This window comes from Cnephaeus nilssonii, assembly GCF_951640355.1.
Source record: "Cnephaeus nilssonii genome assembly, chromosome: 1".
NCBI lineage: Eukaryota > Metazoa > Chordata > Mammalia > Chiroptera > Vespertilionidae > Cnephaeus > Cnephaeus nilssonii.
In genome coordinates, this window is record NC_137072.1 from 74,717,531 (window position 1) to 74,736,270 (window position 18,740).

The following is an 18,740-nucleotide window of genomic DNA, read 5'->3' on the forward strand; positions in this document are numbered from 1 at the left end:
ACTTTCTGGGGTGAAATATTTTATCCTTTGATGAGTTGTGAGTTTGTAGAAGGAATTTAAACTGAACTCCAGGGGGTTGGCAACTGAGAGACCAATCAGGACTCAGGTGTGAAATCATTTGGTTTCTTTCATTTCCCAACACTTCATTAGGTGAGTTATTAGCTGCAGACATCATATTACCCAATGTCTACCATTTGAATAGAGGGTATTTCAGGAAGACAGGGCTTGTGTAATTAAAAAAAGTATAGACAATTAAAAAAGTTAAAATCCTTCTTCACCTCCATCTCCCTCCCAAATAACTTTCCAGATGTACCTGTTTTATCAGGTATGTATGAACATGTAACTCAAACATCAAAATATAACTGTGCATTAAAAAATGAGGCATATTATGCATATTGCTCTGCAAGTTACTTTGTTTACTTAACAAATAATGAACTTCTTTATGTGTCAGTACATAGAGATTTATTTCATGGTTACATTACATTACACTTCATTTTGATGGGTATTTAATCCATTTCCATTTTTATTTTATAATTATAGAAGTGGTACAATGGATATTTGTATACATTTATTATACATGTGGAAGTATTTCTGTACTGAAGTACAGAAGTATTTTTGTATAGAAGTACTATATTGAAGGATACATATGTTTTAAAATTCAATGAATATGAGGTTAAAAGTAATTATATGCTTGGTAAGTGCAATATTAGCAGTTTACATAGGCATGAAGGGGATTGTGGTTATTTTGTTGGGGGCCAAAGGGTAGAGAAGGCTTATAGAAGAGTTGACAGCTGAGCTGGATTTTGAAGAATAAAACAAAATTTACTAAGAATTCAAGGAGAGGCCTGGCCAGTGTGGTTCAGAGGTTGAGTGTCAACCTATGAACCTGGAGGTCATGGTTTGATTCCTGGTCAGGGCATATGCCCAGGTTGGGGGTTCAATTCCCCTTGGGGGTATGCAGGAGGCAGCCAATCGATGATTCTCTCTCATCATTGATGTTTCTATTTCTCTCCCTCTCCCTTCCTCTCTGAAATTAAAAAAAAAAAAAGAATTCAAGGAGAGCATCCAGGCAGACCAATACCTAGATATGAAAGAATGATATTTACTGGAACAAAATGGGGTAAGAGTATCAGTGAAAGATAGGGTTGGAGAGACACCTAATTCTAATCACCTGTAGTATTTTTGTTTGTTTCTAGTACTCATTTAGCTCCTAATCAAAAATTCTTTTATATGGCTTCATTATTTTTCTATATTATGGTTCTCTTGAACTAGATGGGGAGTTCTCAGGGCCTTGTCTTATATTTCTTTTGTGTCTTTTATGTTAATAACATTAACATTGCTTTGCACCAGATGGTGTCTACATGTTGATGAATAAAATTGTAGAGGTATACACTATGGGGAGACTTCAGAGAAGAGATGGGGCTTTAAGTGGATTTGAAGACTAAATATGATTGACAGCACAGAGAACTGCATGGTAAAGGGGTGAATATTGAGAGGAGCAACAGAACATAAATGCTGAAGAATGTGGAAAGGAAGCAACGAGCTTTCATAGACACATTCATTCATTTTTGTATTCAATCAATTCATTCTTCTCATCCCTAATTTAACATATATTCACTCTATGGACTGTTAGCATTGTTTTGGTCCCTGGGAATTAAACAGGGAATGGAAAGGACAAAGATCCCTCCTGGGAAGCTTAAATATTCAAGCTTCATTGTGGGGAAGGGAGCCCACTTTCTTCTGGGCCTTATTTCCAATCAATGTGTAGGTGGAGGGCATCTCTCTCTCTCTCTCTCTCTCTCTCTCTCTCTCTCTCTCTCTCTCCCTCCCTCCCTCCCTCCCTCCCTCCCTCCCTCCCTCCCTCCTTCCTTCCTTCCTTCCTTCCTTCCTTCCTTCCTTCCTTCCTTCCTTCCTTCCTTCCTTCCTTCCTTCCTTCCTTTCTTCCTTTCGTGGAGGCAGAATTGAATTTTAGGTCACTGTTGTTCCTGGGCTTAGATGAAGACTTGTGTCTCATCACCAGCCTAGAGTACGGTGCTGGTGAATTGCTCATTTGAACTGAGTCAGTGTTTGTGACTGTCTGGGCTTCAGGTGATTCAGAGACTGACTGCCTATGGATTGCCTGTTGCAGACACGCTTCCAACCCCAAGTTGAAACGGGACACACCCTAGATGGGAAACTGAGCAGGCAGTGGGATATGACCAAAATAAACAACGAAAATTAAGAGGCTGAGTAATTTCTTAAACAAGAAATTTTAAGTTTGAAAGCAGATAACTTGCAATAATATAATTATGGAGTTGGGTGTCAAGAAATATGTACTATACAAGGAAAAGACATGAGCAAAAACAGTGAAGTAATTTATTTTTCTGAAATGCCTTAGGATATCAGGATTCATTAAAGTGTTTTATAGGTGATATCTCTTAGCCCTGTAGGTCTAGACATTTCTTGATCTTTCACATTGGTTTTAGTTTTAAGATTTTTGGGTTATGCATCCTTTTGAGAATCTGGTTGACTCTATACATCATTTCCTCAGAAATATGCACATATGTCCGTGAACACAATGTGTACTAGACAACCTTAGGGGTTTCATAGACTGTAGTAACATTGTACTCTGTTTATCTAGAAAAATTTCAACTATTAAAAGTACGCACATACAAATTAAAAAAAAATAAGCTTGGTTGTAGGGAATTTTTCAAATTGGGAAAGAATGTCCTGCAAATGGCAACAAATGAGGATGCTGATGGGAGGGATAAGAGAAGCAGTACTAGTGTAAAGGAGTAATTCATGATTTCAGTGTTTGTATGATGGTATGATGGTTTACATAAGGTTCTGGAATGCTGTTGGAAACTTATGTAGTTTCAGAGTTAATACTAACACAATACTGCCAATTGGGTAATTACTTTCAGTTTTGTAGAAGTTACCAGGAAAATATGTTGTTTCAAAGTCAAATGAAAGGTCAGTATATGATTCCGTGGTGAGGAGATTATGTGTTTCAGAGTCAGTGTAAGGTTGGTGCCATCACAGGGAGATGCTCCTGTTTCAAAGTAATTGATGTAGGTGCCAGCTTCTTGGCTGTTGTAGCACAGAGTGGTGTGTTAATGGGTATAGTAGATGCTACTGTGGGGATTATAGCAGATGCGGTGGTGGTAGAACTTGCTTTAGAAGTAGTGGTAGCAGGAAGAGTAAAAGTTATAGTAGTTGTTTTGTTTGAGGGTGAGAGCTTGAAAAAAACCTCAATTGGATTTGGATAGAGAAGCACAGAAAGGAAAAACTAATTTTGATTAGGTTGTTTCCCAAGTCTTGTTCATAAGTGGATTTGGATGAACTTGGTGTGATCAGACATTCTTTGATTTGACTTTGGACAAGATTGAGATATATGAGTTTTTTTTTAATGAGTAGCAGCTTTTAGAAAATATTTTGATAGATGAGATTTTGATTGACTACGGAGTTTTCTATGAGTTTTTGGAGAGCAAGCTCCTGATTGAATAGCTGTTTTGTGGGGATCTTTGGATGGAACAATTGTTGGCTTAATAGCTTCTCTTGGATGATTATATGGAAAGGCAACACCTGATGAAACAAGTTTTTTTTTTGGTATACATTTTAGATGGGTTGGCTCTTTGCTTATTAGTTATTTGTAAGTGGTTTTGTATAGATCCAGGTCTTAACTAAACACCTGTTTTTGGACCAGCTTTGGGCAGGAAAATGTATTCCTGATGTTAGTTCTAGATGAGTTTAATAGAGGCAGCTGTTTTTTAAAAAATATATTTTTATTGATTTCAGAGAGGAAGGGAGAGAGAGATATATATATGATGAGTGAGAATCATTTATCGGCTGCCTCCTGCACACCCCCTACTGTGGATCAAGCTCACAACCCGGGCATGTGCCCTTGACCAGAATCAAACCTGGGACCCTTCAGTCTACAGGCTGATACTCTATCCACTGAGCCAAACCAGTCAGGGTAAGGCAGCTGTTTTTAGAAAAGTTTTGGATGATGCAACTCTTTGCATGTTGCCTTGTTTCTGATGAGTGTGTTTGTGGTAAGTCCTTGCTGAATAGCTTGTTTAAATAGGAGAGTACTTTGAGGATCAGCTTGTCTTTGACGAATTTGTGTAGAGCCAGGTTCTAGCTAAACTGTGCTTTTGGATGATCTTTGGACAAGAAAACTCTTCTCTCACAAGTTGATTTCAGATGAGTTTGTGTAGCACTAGATCTTGAATGAACAGCTGTTTTGGGATGTGTTTGGGATGAGGCAGTTCTTTGTTGATTAGTTGGTCCTTGATGAATTTGTGTCAAGCCAAGTCTTGGCTGACTGGTTATTTCTTGGCTGACTGAGTTTACCAAGATTCTTTGCTCTTCAGCTGGATTTGGAATAAATTAATTAAAAAAAAGAATTCAGATGTAATTGACATATAATATTGTGTAAGTCTAAGGTGTACAACCTTGATTTGATATGTTTATATTGCAATATGATTGCAATGGTGTAGTGTTAGCTAACACTTCTATCACATCACATAATTATGAAGAATTTGAATTTGATCAGACTTTTATTGAGGTGAAGTTGGCCTGAAAGCAGGTGAATCAAACTCTGTTCTTTGTTTGGTTCTAGTTTTTCTTTGCTGATTGTCTCAGGATTGATTAGAAAGAATGTTAAGGATAAAAAACCATCACTGCATTTTAGAAGAGGAGGAAGTGTGTAAAATGATGGTAGTGTTTAATTTGACCCTCAAAAAGAGGTAAGCTAGCCCTCATTTGCCTATATAATTTAGAGGTCTGAGTTTCTTGATTGTTGACCTCGGGTTAAGCACTCCAAATAACTTCCTAATTGTGTTTTTCAATCACCAGATGTCAAGGAGCTTCTGAAGCAACAACTGCTGACTTCTTGATCAACTGTCAAGTCTAAATAGTTTATGTTAATTGGTGTGGGAACCTGTTGAGTTGGGCGGGGAGGAAGTCTTGTCTTGGAGCTTGAAACTAGCTAGTGGCTAGTTTCACAATGTATCTACATCCCTCCTGCGACTTTTGCGGCGAGGTTCAGGATCTGAAGGAGGGGCCGATGCACAAATGAAAATGTTATACAAGAAATATGAATTTAGAATGCATTGGGGGCCAGATGGAACCACTTTCTTGAAGAGATACACTGAGATCTTGCCTAGTCTGCTTTTTATTCAGTTTTAGATACACATTTTGCCCTCACTAAAGGACAGCAAACACTTAGCAGGCAGACAGAGTCTCAAAGGTCAGTAAGGATCAGTAAGGTCCAATAAACATTTACTCGGAGGCTATCAGGAAATTGCTTCGAGCCACTGCTATTTCAACATGAACAATTGGTGCCTAGCATCAGCCCTTCGAATGCTCAAGATCCATCGGCCTCCCGAGTTCCTGGGTGCATGCTCATGACAGTATTGGTAAGCGATGGCTTCCCGCACATCTGCTTATCCTAAGCCCAACTGAATTCTAGTCTTATGGCTAATTAATTATTCAAACAAATATCTATGGAATATTTACTATTTTTCAGACACTATGCTAGATAGTGGGAGATTTAGCTGATAGGTCGTCAATTTGCTATTTCTAATGTAAAATGAAAATAGATGATGATTAAGATTCAGTCATGCTGAAAGCCAATGTGTTGAAGTGTGGGTGGAGGTGGAGAAGTTAGTACAAAAGACTGAGGAGAATCAGGACCTCCAAGAAAACTCAGAGAGGGTGGTTTCACACAAGGCAAAGTAAGAGTTTTTCAAGAATGACCAAGTGATCAAATTGTGGAGAGTTGCTAAGAGGTTAAATACAATAATAATTGAAATATGTCCATTTAAATTAGCTATAAGTAGGTCATTGGTGAACTGAGGAATTATAGTCACGGGAAGAAAGCTGAATTAGAGTACAATGAGAAGTGAATGAAAGGTTAAGAAGTGGATACTGGATATTATGATGTCTGTCGACAACTCAGCCTTTTGAGAAATTCAGCTGTGAATTGATAAAGGAATAAAAGGATAAAGGCCCTGGAAAGGCCTTGTAGGCACAAAAGCTCTGGAAGGCAGAATGTTTTTATATCTAGACCAAAATGATGGAAGTGGTCTTTGGGCTATTCTAACAGGAATAAAGGAGAGGATGTGAACAGATGCAGGTAGATTTGTAGATATGCTGGCAGTAAACGAAATAGTCAATTTGATGGCTTCTGTGTACTCTGTGAAATATTAGGCAAATTTATTTACTAAGAATGAGAGGAAAAGGGGAAGACACAGATTTTAGTCTGGAGGATATACAGGTGTAGCTCGTTTTATTGTACGTTACCGCACCCTCCTTAATTGAAACAACATGGAGAGAAGAAAAGCTATTTTAGGGGAACTCCCTTATCTTCTCAACCTACCTGCACCTGGACTCATCTTTTTCTTGTTACAATGGAAGAAGTATCCTTACTCTTACTAAGGGACAACTCCTCTATTTTTGTTCGGAATCCCATTCTTTTTCACTTTCTAAAAGACTTTACATTTCCAGTTATCTCCCCACCTATTTTTCTTGGATCATTTCCATCAGCATCCCAACATCCTCCACATTAAGAAACACAACAAAACAAAACTCTTTTGACTCTATATTTCTATCCAACAGCTGCCTATTTCTTAATTCTTTTCCAGAGGAATTGTTTGCATTCTCTCTCTCTTTTTCTTCACCTCCCATGTACCCATTTCACAATTGTTTCCATTCCTACCACTCCACCGAAACTGCTCTTGCTTAAGGTTACTAATGACCCCAAGTTGTCAGCGCTAAGGGACACTATTTGGTCTTCATCTCATTCAGCGTTTGGGTAGCATTTGTACCATTAACCACTGACTCTCTTTCTCAAAATACTTCCTTCTCTTGTCTTCCATGATACTACCCTCCTGGTTTTTCTTTTATCTCCCTAATTTTCCCTTCTAATTTTCTTTATCTTTAGAAAAGTTAGAATTAGTTCTAAATTTTCTTTTTTTGCCTTCTCTTTTATTCTCTTCCCTTCTCTTTCCTTTTAATCTCTTCTCCCACCTCTCTCTCTATGTGATCTCACTCAATTCCATGTCTTTAAACAGAATTCAAATGCTGTTAACTCTCAATTTTATACATTTGCTTAGGCTTTCTTTATGAGTTCAAGCTTGTATACCTAGGGCCTACTTAAGATCTCTATCTGGACACCTGATAAGCATCTTAAACATATTTCAAACTGAATACTTGAATGCACTCCATTTTCTTCCCCAAAGAATTTTTCCTCAAATTTTCACCATTTAGGTAAATAGCACCATCATCCACCCAGTTATCCAGGTCAAACACCTAGGATTTACACTCTAACCCTTTTGGCATGTACTGTTGTTACTGAATCAAAGTTTGTATGCCTGACACTTTGAAAGGCCAAAACTCAAAATGACAGAGTCTGAAGTAGGGAAAAATTATTGACTGAGAAGGCATCAACCAAGAAAATGGGAGATCTAGTGGTGCCTCAAATCCATTTTACTTGCTGGACTAGGTTAAGGGTGTTTCATGGGTTAGGGGGAGCATGTATGCAGAAGTGCTCATGGGCAAGTTTTAATTGGAGGACCTTGGCACTTGGCCATTTAAGGTAAAAGAACATCAATGTTGGATTTTCCTGGACAACTGAACTCTGGCTTCTGAAAAGGTTCTGGTATTGAAGTTTTGGTTATGTCCTGATCCTTTAGTTCCTTTTTAATTTGTTTAAGCCTTTTGCTATGATATCCACACCCCGTTAGCATACCCACATTCTTCTATAATCTTTGTATGTGCTACTGTAAATTACTAATATGGTTAACAAGTTATAGAATGAGATAAAGTACATCCTGCATCACAGCAACTCAAAACAAGACGCACTGATGGGAATGCAGACTGGTGCAGCCACTGTGGAGAACAGTTTGGCGTTTCCTCAAAAACTAAAAATGGAACTCCCATTTGACCCAGTGATCCCACTTCTAGGAATATATCCCAAGAAACTAGAAATACCAATCAGGAAGGATATATGCACCCCTATGTTCATAGCAGCACAATTTACAATAGCTAAAATTTGGAACCAGCCTAAGTGCCCACCAGCAGATGAGTGGATTAAAAAACTGTGGTATATCTACACAATGGAATGCTATGCTGCTGTAAAAAGGAAGGAACTTCTACCATTTGCAAAGGCATTGATGGAGCTGGAGAGCATTATGCTAAGTGAAGTAAGTTAGTCAGAGAAAGATAAATATCACATGATTGCACTCATTTGTAGATTATAATGAACAACATAAACTGATGAACAAAAACAGATCCAGAGACAGAGAAGCATTGATCAGACTGTCAAACCTCAGAGGGAAGGTAGGGGAGGGTGGGGGTAAGAGGGAAAGATCAACCAAAGGACTTGTATGCATGCATATAAGCATAATCAATGGATGCAGACAATATGGGGGGAGAGTGAGGGCAGGATTAGGGAGGTAGGGGGGGCTATGAGGGGATAAGCACACATTTGTAATACCTTAATCAATAAAGGGGGGAGACCCCAAAACACTATGCAGTTTGCTGTTTGCTATAACTTTTAATAAACTCCAAATTTTTAGATTTTTTTAGGTTGTGCCTTTTAAAGAGACTCAGTTATTCCTATAAACAAACAAACAAACAAACAAAATAGATAAATAAATAACCGAGAAAGTGAGCAAGCAAACAAGCAAAGAAATCAAACACCAAGATCAGAATCTGCACTTTAGGAAGACAGCCACCAGAGGGCATATCTGTCAAAGCCGTGCTGTAAGAATTGGGTGAGCAGTTTTTCTACACGGGATCGTAGCCAGAAAGTTGAGAAGCAATGAACAGTTTTTCTTTTTTCTTTTTAAAATATATATTTTATTGATTTTTTACAGAGAGGGAGAGAGAGTTAGAAACACCAATGAGAGAGAAACATCAATCAGCTGCCTCCTGCACACCCCCTACCGGGGATGTGCCTGCAACCAAGGTACATGCCCTTGACTGGAATCGAACCTGGGACCCTTGAGTCCACAGGCTGACACTCTATCCACTGAGCCAAACTGGTTAGGGCACAATGAACAGTTTTTCTAAAGCCATGAACATCTGTTCCCTTCTTGTCAATGGTCAGAAATAAATTTTTCTAAAAAAGCAAAACAAAAACAATATTGGCCAAGCCAATCCTATATAATAAAAGCCTAATATACAAATTGTCCCCTCAACCGGGAGTTCGACCAGGAGTTTGACCACTCACTATGACGTGCGCTGACCACCAAGGGGCAGCACGGAACATGGCGGGCATCGATGACATGGGGCCTGATGAGAGTGGGACTGTGGCAGGATAGTGGAGCAGGTGAGCGGGTGGCACCAGGCCAAGGCAAGTGCAAGCAGGGCCTGATTGCCCCGCAGATGGTGACAAGCGGCAGCGGCAGGGGATGGGGCCACCACCAGCTCCCAGGTGCTGAGGGAGCTGGGTGGAGGCCTGATGACTCAGGTGGAGTGGGGTGTGCTGGGGCCCTGAGGCCCAGGTGCTGCTCAGGGCCCAGAGGTCAGCTGGGACCTGCCCGTCCAGATTTACTTTCAAAGGGGCAACAAAAGACTTGGCAATTTAAAGTTTTGTGTTTTTTTAAAATATATTTTTATTGATTTCAGAGAGGAAGGGAGAGGGAGAGAAAGAAACATCAATGATGAGAGAGAATCATTGTTCAGCTGCCTCCTGCACGCCCCCTACTGGGGATCAAGCCCGCAACCTGGGCATGTGCCCTTGACCGGAATCGAACCTGGACCCTTCAGTCCATAGGCTGATGCTCTATCCACTGAGCCAAACTGGCTAGGGCACAATTTAAAGTTTTTGTGTTTTTTTTTTTAAAGTTAATGCTCCAAGGAAAGTGAGGGCAAGGTCCAATAGTCAGGAAAAAAGGTTTCTAAAATTAAGTCAAACTGAGTGGAACGTTAAGGCCACCCAGACTCTTATAGCAGGAGCAGAATGTGCAGATGATAATAAATATATTGGTGAGTGAAATCATATAAACCTTTTGGAAGCTTAATCATATCTCTCCAGGCCTAGATTTAAACACATATACAAAATGTTAAACCAGTCCTCCATGGAGCTAGCATGAATATATGTTGGGACTGCCTTACCTGGACCCAGTATAGTCCATCATACTCTAAATTATATACTACTCAACATGACTATAATATAATGCTGAAATATAATGCATAGACCATCAGTTATAAGTAAACGTCTCAGATTTACCTCATTCTCCTTAGACTACAACAGGCTGGTCTAAGTTCATTTTTTTTAAAAAATTATTTTTTGTTGATTTCAGAGAGAGGAAGGGAGAGGTAGAGAGAGATAAAAACATCAACGATGAGAGAGAATCATTGATCAGCTGCCTCCTGCCGGACTCTGGATCAAGCTTGCAACCCGGCATGTGCCCTGACCAGGAATTGAACTGTGACCTCCTGGTTTATAGGTCAACACTCAACCACTGAGCTATCCCAGCTGGACTGGTCCAAGTACATTTTTAAAGTTACTTGCTATTGAACCAAAGCAAGTGCATTTTATTGAACTTCAACTGTGAACTTATTATCATTTAGAAAATCATGTGGGAGGGATAAAATTGAAAGTACAAGGTTGAATAGATTTTCTGGGAAAATAAAGCTTAACTTGAGACTTGGCTTTTGTGAGTCTATGTATGATTTCTTTTGACAATAGATGAATGAACAAAAATGGAATCTCAGATGATTTAATTTTTTATATTTTACATTAAATTTATTGGGGTGACATTGGTTAATAAACATGTAATTTTTCAAATGTATAATTATATTACATATCATCTGTGTATTTCATTGTGTGCTCATGAGATGATTTTATTTAAAAATCCGTTTTATTATTAATTTTTTTTCAATCACAGAAATAGCATATGTTCATAGTAAGTATTTTTAAAACAACCTAGATATGGAAGAAGTATGTAATCTTGTAGAAAGTTAAGGTCCTCCATAAACATCTCCACTTTTAGGGTAATACTTTAAAGATTTGATATGTACATATTTGTATGCATTTAAAATTATTTGATAGTATTTATTATTAATGTTATCATTTTAACAAAATATAAGATTATAGTACACATATTTTTAAACTTGTGTTTTTTCACTTAGCAAGGTCTTGAACAACTTTTATTTGAGTACATAGATAAAGTCTGACTCTTTAAAATTTTTTTTAATTTAAAATTTTTATTTTATTTTTATGGGGGTTACACTGGTTAACAAAATTATACAGGTTTCGGGTGCATAGGGGGAACAGGAGGGCCTATAACCTGATAGATAGAGCACCTGAATTAATCTGAAAAGTAATTATATTATTTTAAATCTTAGAACACATATACTTATGTGAATAGGTGTTTAAGTTCCTTATATATGTGAATTAGGGGGTTATATTTTTCTTATGTTTCCTTTCCAAGGCCTGTGCGAAGTGATTGAGGAGGTGACTCAGCTGTGAATCCAGCAAGCCGAACTGATAAGCATGATCAGACGGACCTACCAGGAGTCAAAACAGCATGTCATCAACATCATCTCACTGCCTGATGACTAATTACAGTAGCCGATGTATTCAGACCCCAGGCCTGCACGTAGCTGCATTCCTTTCCAGCCTCACCCTAGCTAGCCACTTCCCCTCTATAATCCTGTCCCCTGCACCAGGAAGGCAGGATTTGATGCTTGTAAGCGCCCTGTCTTCTTGGTTGGCTAGCCTTCTCAATAAACACTGAATATGATTCAACCCTGACTTCATTATTAGACACAACAGGGAGCCCAAGCACAACTGGGGGTTTCCTGGTAACACAACACACCATCTGTACATTGTATTGTCTGTTCACCACCCCAAGTCAAATCTCTGTCCATTCCCATTCATTCCCCCATATCCTCCTCCACCTCTTCCTCCCTCTCCCCTCAGCAAAATCTCATGATGTTATTTCCCATGTTTTGCTGGACTTTCAGTGGGGAGAAAAACACAGTTGATAATAGGGTCCACAATACAAGATCACGAATGGATGTTATTAGTAACACTGCTTTCACTCAGTTAAAGTTTTGGGGATTGAAGAGAACCCATCCTCACTAAGAATATGAAATCCTGATTTAATAACGTCTTTGAAAATTTTAGACGTTTCCTGTTTCAATGCATATTATAAATAGCTTATTTAAGAAGTTTAAGACGGTGTGCTGGTAATTCCTGTGTAGATTAGATTTATGGTTACTAATTTGATATGATAACACAGTAATCTGATGTTGTCTTAGAGTTTTTAATAAGAGGATAGAAGAGACCTCCCAAATTATAATGGAAATTGAAAGCTGAAAAGATATATATATAGATATTGATTGTCATTATGTATAAAGCAAGATCAACTCTAATTTTCAACAAAGCAGGGCTAATGGACTGACAATAAACCATGCTGGCATTTCAATCATTTTCTGTGGCTATGTTAATAAGAAGGTTAGATAATCACCCTGTACTTTATAGTAAATGACTCATTTATAATATTCTTTTGTGTCAGGAAAGAAGATCTGAGTTTTATTTGTCCATGGTAGGTTCTTTGGGATAATGGGATGAAGGTCAATGACAGTGTATAATTGTAAAGTGAATTCAAATATCACATGCGCTATTGAGCTCCGAGAGCTTCCAGGTGAAAGCTGAAACTGATCCCCTTACACAGAGGTCAAGGAGAGACAGAAGAAAGAGGCAGACCACTCCAGTTTGGAAGGTGGCAGATTTAATTAGCCAGGGGACATTGATATGAGGCTTGTCTTGGGTGCAAAATCTTAAAAATGTACATAGAGGCCTCAACTGGGTTCAGTCATGCATTTAGTACAGATGGTGTCAAAAACACATTATTTTCTCAAGGCAGCTTCTAGTGCAGAGAAGGCAAGTAGAACAGGGGCGAAGCTCAGGAGCCTCTGATTGCCCAGATCCAGCTTGAGGGTCAACTGGTGGTCATATACTCTCAATGACTTATGTAATAACTAGATTCAATAATAAATGTTAATAATTTTAAATATGTGTTTAATGTTCTTTCATCCTGGGATTTTGTGAAGTCTATTGATCCAAGATCACATAAGGAGTTCATCTTATTGACAGATGTATTTCTAGGTATAGAAATACATCTGTCAATTTAATTATATTAACCATTTTTGTCAGTTCTGTAAATATATTTAATGTGCTTGTATGTAAGGTTAAATTTGAGCAGTGCAGCAAATTATTATTATTGTTATTATTATTTTTTGCTTACCATGCACAAACATTCACTTTGTGCAAAAGATAGAGCAGTGAACAAGATATAATCTCTGTCCCCAGGAGCATATGTTTTGCTAGGGAGTCAGAAGTTAAATATCAAATTATACAATCAATTAAGTGCTTTAAAGGAGAAGTTCTGGGTTCAAAGAGTAGAAAATGAGGCACTATAACATAGTCTCAGGCTGTCAAGAAATACTTCTTGGTGTATACTAGAGTAATGGCCATGATGAATTATACTCGCTCTGTCCACACCCTTGTGAGGCTCCCTTCCTCATTGACTCCGATGTGGCCATGTGGTTAGCCTTGATCAATGAGACATAAGCAAGTCATACTGTCCCTCACTTGCAGTCAATGGCTTGGTGTCCCTCATTTCTGGGGTCCCTTGCTGAAGGCTCAATGTCTGTCCTCCATCAGGACACAGTTTCAGTTCATGTCTTCCACCCACAAATCTAATAAATCTAATGCCTTCTTCCTTCCTTCCTTCCTTGGACATGACATCTTTTATTTTTTTTTAATTTCTTTATTGATTACAGTGTTACATATGTGTCCTTATTCCCCCATTATCCCTCTCATCCCCCCCACTCATGCCCTTACCCCCCTGTTGTGGACATGACATCTTCAGGGGACAATTATTCTGTTCTCCACAATACATCAGCTCATCAAACATGTACTAAGAAGAGTATTTAGGAGCATTGTTTATTCTGCTGGTACAGCCTGGTACTTCCTTCCATATTTTCCCATTGTTTGTGTTTTTTTTTTGAGTGGAAAGGAGAGGGAGAAAGAGAAACACTGATTTGTTCCCTCCTGTACTCACCCGACCAGGGCCAGGAAATCTGCAACTGAGGTACGTGGCCTTGACCTAGGATCGAGCCCAGGACCCTTCAGTCAGCAGGTGGATGCTTTATCCAGTGAGCCAAACCAGCCAGGGTTCTAAGGCCTTTTCCATCGTTAAGCACCTATCATTCAATCTGGCCAGAACTTTTGCAGTTTGAAGTGTGACAGCAAAACAGCACCGATTTATCTTTCCTTCTTCACAGTTTCATGGAGAGAAGATCTGCTCTCACTGTAGATCTGAGCAACCTCAGCATGCTAGCTTTTCCTTTCCTTATTAAGTTGAGAACTTTCACTTTTCACTTACAGGAAGCACTTGATGTGTCTCCGTGGTGCCTCCAAATCCCAGGCAGCACTTTCCTTCCACCTGGAGGTCATTACGAAGTAAAATCAGGGTGTCTTGAACACCAGCACTAAGATACCAGACAGTTTATGGCTCACAACAAATTCTTTATAAAGCCATCTTGCCATGTATTACTTATCTGGTATACATTAAAAGAGTCATATAATTTCCTCTATCAAGGCTATCATTAAGTTACATGGCAAAAATACATACCAGGCTGTATTGTGGGGGACAGAATAATTGTCCCCTGAAGATGTATTGTGGGGGACAGAATAATTGTCCCCTGAAGATGTCATGTCCACAACAGGGGGGTAAGGGCATGAGTGGGGGGGGATGAGAGGGATAATGGGGGAATAAGGACACATATGTAACACTGTAATCAATAAAGAAATTAAAAAAAAAAGATGTCATGTCCAAATCTCCAGACTTGTGAATCTGTTATCTTACATGAAAGAAAAGGACTTTGAAGATGTTATTAAGTTAGGAACCTTGAGGTGGAAAGATTATCCTGAATCATCCAAGTGGGCCGACTATAATAAAAAATGTTCTTATAAGGAAGAGAGGGAGGCTAAAACAAAAGAAAAGAGAGAGAGAGAGAGAGAGAGAGAGAGAGAGAGAGAGATTTGGAGATGCTATCCAGCTGGCTTCGAAGATGGAGAAAGGGCCATAAGCCAAGGAGTGAAGGTGTCCTTGAGAAGCTTCCAAGGACACAGTTTGTCCCCTAGGCCTTCCAAAAGGAATGCAGTCCTGCAAACACCTTGATTTTAGGACTTCCGGCTTTCAGAATTATAGAACAATAAATTTATAAGTCTTTAAGCCACGATGTTTGTCTTTCCTATAGCACCAACAGGAAAGGAATCATGGATTATCATTAAGAGAAGTAGTTTTTAATTAATTAGCTGATTTATTTTAAAAATCCACTATATTTATAGACACTAAAAGGAAAAATGTCTCAATATTTTAATGATCCATTTTTTCTTCCATAATGTACACAACTAAATTGTATATATATATATTAGAGGCCTGGTGCACAAAATTCATTCGGGGGGGGCGGTGTAACTCAGCCTGACCTGCACCCTCTCACAATCTGGGACCCCTCGGGGATGTCCGACTGCCTGTTTAGGCCCGATCCCTGCAGTTGGACATCTCTCTCGCAATCTGGGACCGCTCACCCCTAATCACTTGCCTGCCTGCCTGCTTGTTCATCCCTAACTGCTCACCTGCCTGTCTGCTCAGTGCACATCATAGTGACCAGTTGTTCTGGTCGTTCCGCCGTAATGATTGCTTAGGCTTTTATATATATATATATACTAGAGGCCCAGCACACTATTAAAATCTTGTGAGGAGGTGCCCCGCGGGCCGCTGCAGGAGTCAGGCCGGACCTGCACCACAGGTGGCCGGGACCAGCACCTGACTTCCACCCCAGGCCCCCCTGGTGCCCCTGCCTGTGTCTGCTCCGGGCTGCCAGAGCTGCCACGCTGGATCAGGCAGTCCTCCTGTCTCTATCTGCATCTCTGCTCCTGGCCTTACCTGTGCACACAGCCTCCTCCAGTCTGGTTGTTACCTGTTATGGCGTCCCAGCCTAATTTGCATATTACCTCTCTCTCTCTCTCTCTCTCTCTCTCTCTCTCTCTCTATATATATATATATATATATATATATATATATATATACACACATACACACACTAGAGGCCCGGTGCATGAAATTTGATTTGTGCACAACGGGGGGTCCCCTCAGCCCAGCCTGCACCCTTTCCAATCCGGGACCCCTCAGGGAATGTCCAACTGCTGGGATCAGGCCTAAACTGGCAGTCGGGCATCCCTCTCACAATTCTGGACTGCTGGCTCCTAATTGCTCACCTGCCTGCCAGCTTGGTTGCCTCATGCAGCCTGCTTGTTCAATCGTTTGGTCGTCCCTCACTAACCCCCCTGCCGGCCTGGTCATAGGCAGCCATCTTGTGAGGGCATGAGGGTTAATTTGCATATTGCCTCTTTATTATATAGGACAGTGATGGCGAACCTATGACATGCGTGTCAGCACTGACAGGCGTAGCTATTTCTGATGACACGTGGCCGCTGAGGCGGCCGCATGCCGAGGATGAAACATTTGCTGCTCCTGAGGATAAAACATTTGCAAAATAATGTTTTTTCCTCAAAGTGACACACTACCCGAGTTATGCTCAGTTTTTTGGCGAAGTTTGACACACCAAGCTCAAAAGGTTGCCCATCACTGATATAGGATATAATTATTAACAGTTTTGCCTAAGCTTAACAATTTTCATTCTTTGAGGATATTTGGTGATTTTATTAAGAAGTAAAGCATGCTAGGTTTTAGTGTCTTTTTAAATTTGGAGGTTTTAAGCTTTCATTTCCAAGAATATCATTATAAGTAATGCATTAGAGTGTCAGTTTTTATTGATTTCTTGAAAGAGAGAGAAAGGGAAAGGGGGAGAGAGACAGAAACATCAATGAGAGAGAACCATCTATTGACTTCCTCCTTCATATCCCCTACTGATGATTGAGCCCACAGCTCCAGCTTGTGCCCTGACCAGGAATCAAACCAGCAACCTCTTGATATATGGAACAATGCTCAACTAACTGAGCCACATCAGCCAGGGCTAGAGTCTGTCATTTTTCAAAAAAAATTATTTTATTGATTTTTTACAGAGAGGAAGGGAGAGGGATAGAGAGTTAGAAACATCGATGAGAGATAAACATCAATCAGCTGCCTCCTGCATACCCCCTACTGGGGATGTGCCTGCAACCAAGGTACATGTCCTTGATCAGAATCAAACCTGGGACCCTTCAGTCCACAGGCCAATGCTCTATCCACTGAGCCAAACTGGTTAGGGCGAGTCTGTCATTTTTGTTGTTTTCTTCATACCTTACTCTCCTCCCTTAGTGGGGCTCAAAATTTAGCTGAAGTTTGTTATTAGAGTCAAACATTTTAATCAAATTTATCATCACTTATTCTTCTAGATCTAGCAATGGAGCTTAAACCATGTCTCTATATTTTTCACATCATTCTTTTCTCTCAGTAATAAAGTGAGCTATTTTAAGTGCAATTTATAAAGATTAAATTAAAATGTGCAATTGTCACAAACCTAAAATTGTTGATCTGTATATTCTCTTTTACAAAAAAATACAGTGAAGTTTTTAGATATTTTTGCTAATAAGATATAAAATTCTCCCTCATTTTGCTTCCTAACTAATCACATTTGCTTCCTAACTAATCACATTATGTTAGTAAAAATAAATTGTATAATGTTAACCTTTTTTCCCCTATAATGATAAAACACATAATCAGATACCAGAAATATAATACTAAAAGGCCATAGACTAAATAACCCATTTCTGATTAATCCATGTATTAATCACTTCCTCTTCTTTGTCTCTCACAGTGCTCAAGGAAATTTGGTATAGTGTTTGTTATAATGTACACAGTTCTTGCTGAGGATAATGCGATTCTTTATTCTATTTCATTCCGTTCCGTTCCATTCCATTCCATTCCATTCCATTCCATTCCATTCCATTCCATTCCATTCCATTCCATTCCATTCCATCCTATATATTGACCTAGAATTTCAGTTCATATAAATGAAGTATATGCTGATAATTGTGAAGTCTTCAGCCTTAGGGTGTTATAGCTTGGCTATTCTAAAACTGGGGAGTATTCCTAGAGAAAATTACTATTCTTCCTTTAAATAATTAAAAAAGAAACAGAGCCACTCTAAGATGAGACTAGAAGGAAGAGATTTAAGTAAAAAGCATAGGGCAAACACAGAATTTGGGTTGGGAACATATTAATAAGTAAGACTAAGTAAATATTAAATTAAGTAAATTAACCACTTTATTTGAAAGATGAAAGTAACTGATGTTTAGAGATATTGATTGTCCGAAACAGGTCACTGGCTAATTAGTGGCCATTTTGATGAAATGCAAATCTTCATTTAGATCTCTTTTCACCCATCTCCGAATTGAAGTGAGACAAGGAGCTTCCGAATACACAAAATTAAAATAGACTGCTGCATAAAGTCTTTATTAGTTGGCAAAAAATTAAATATAATCATTAGAGTTCTTAGAAGTAGTGACAGAAAATGAAAATACCTCCACATCACAGATTAACATTAACATTATCTCTATATATCAAGTGGATAGCGTTTATTTTTCTAATGACTAGAATTAGGGTTTATTTTCAAAGACAATTTTGCAAAATTGACACCAGGGCAGTACTTTGACATGGTTTGCTTTAAAACACATTTAAATATATGGCTAAGAGTTTTAGAAAACATTTCACTGTTGAATACAT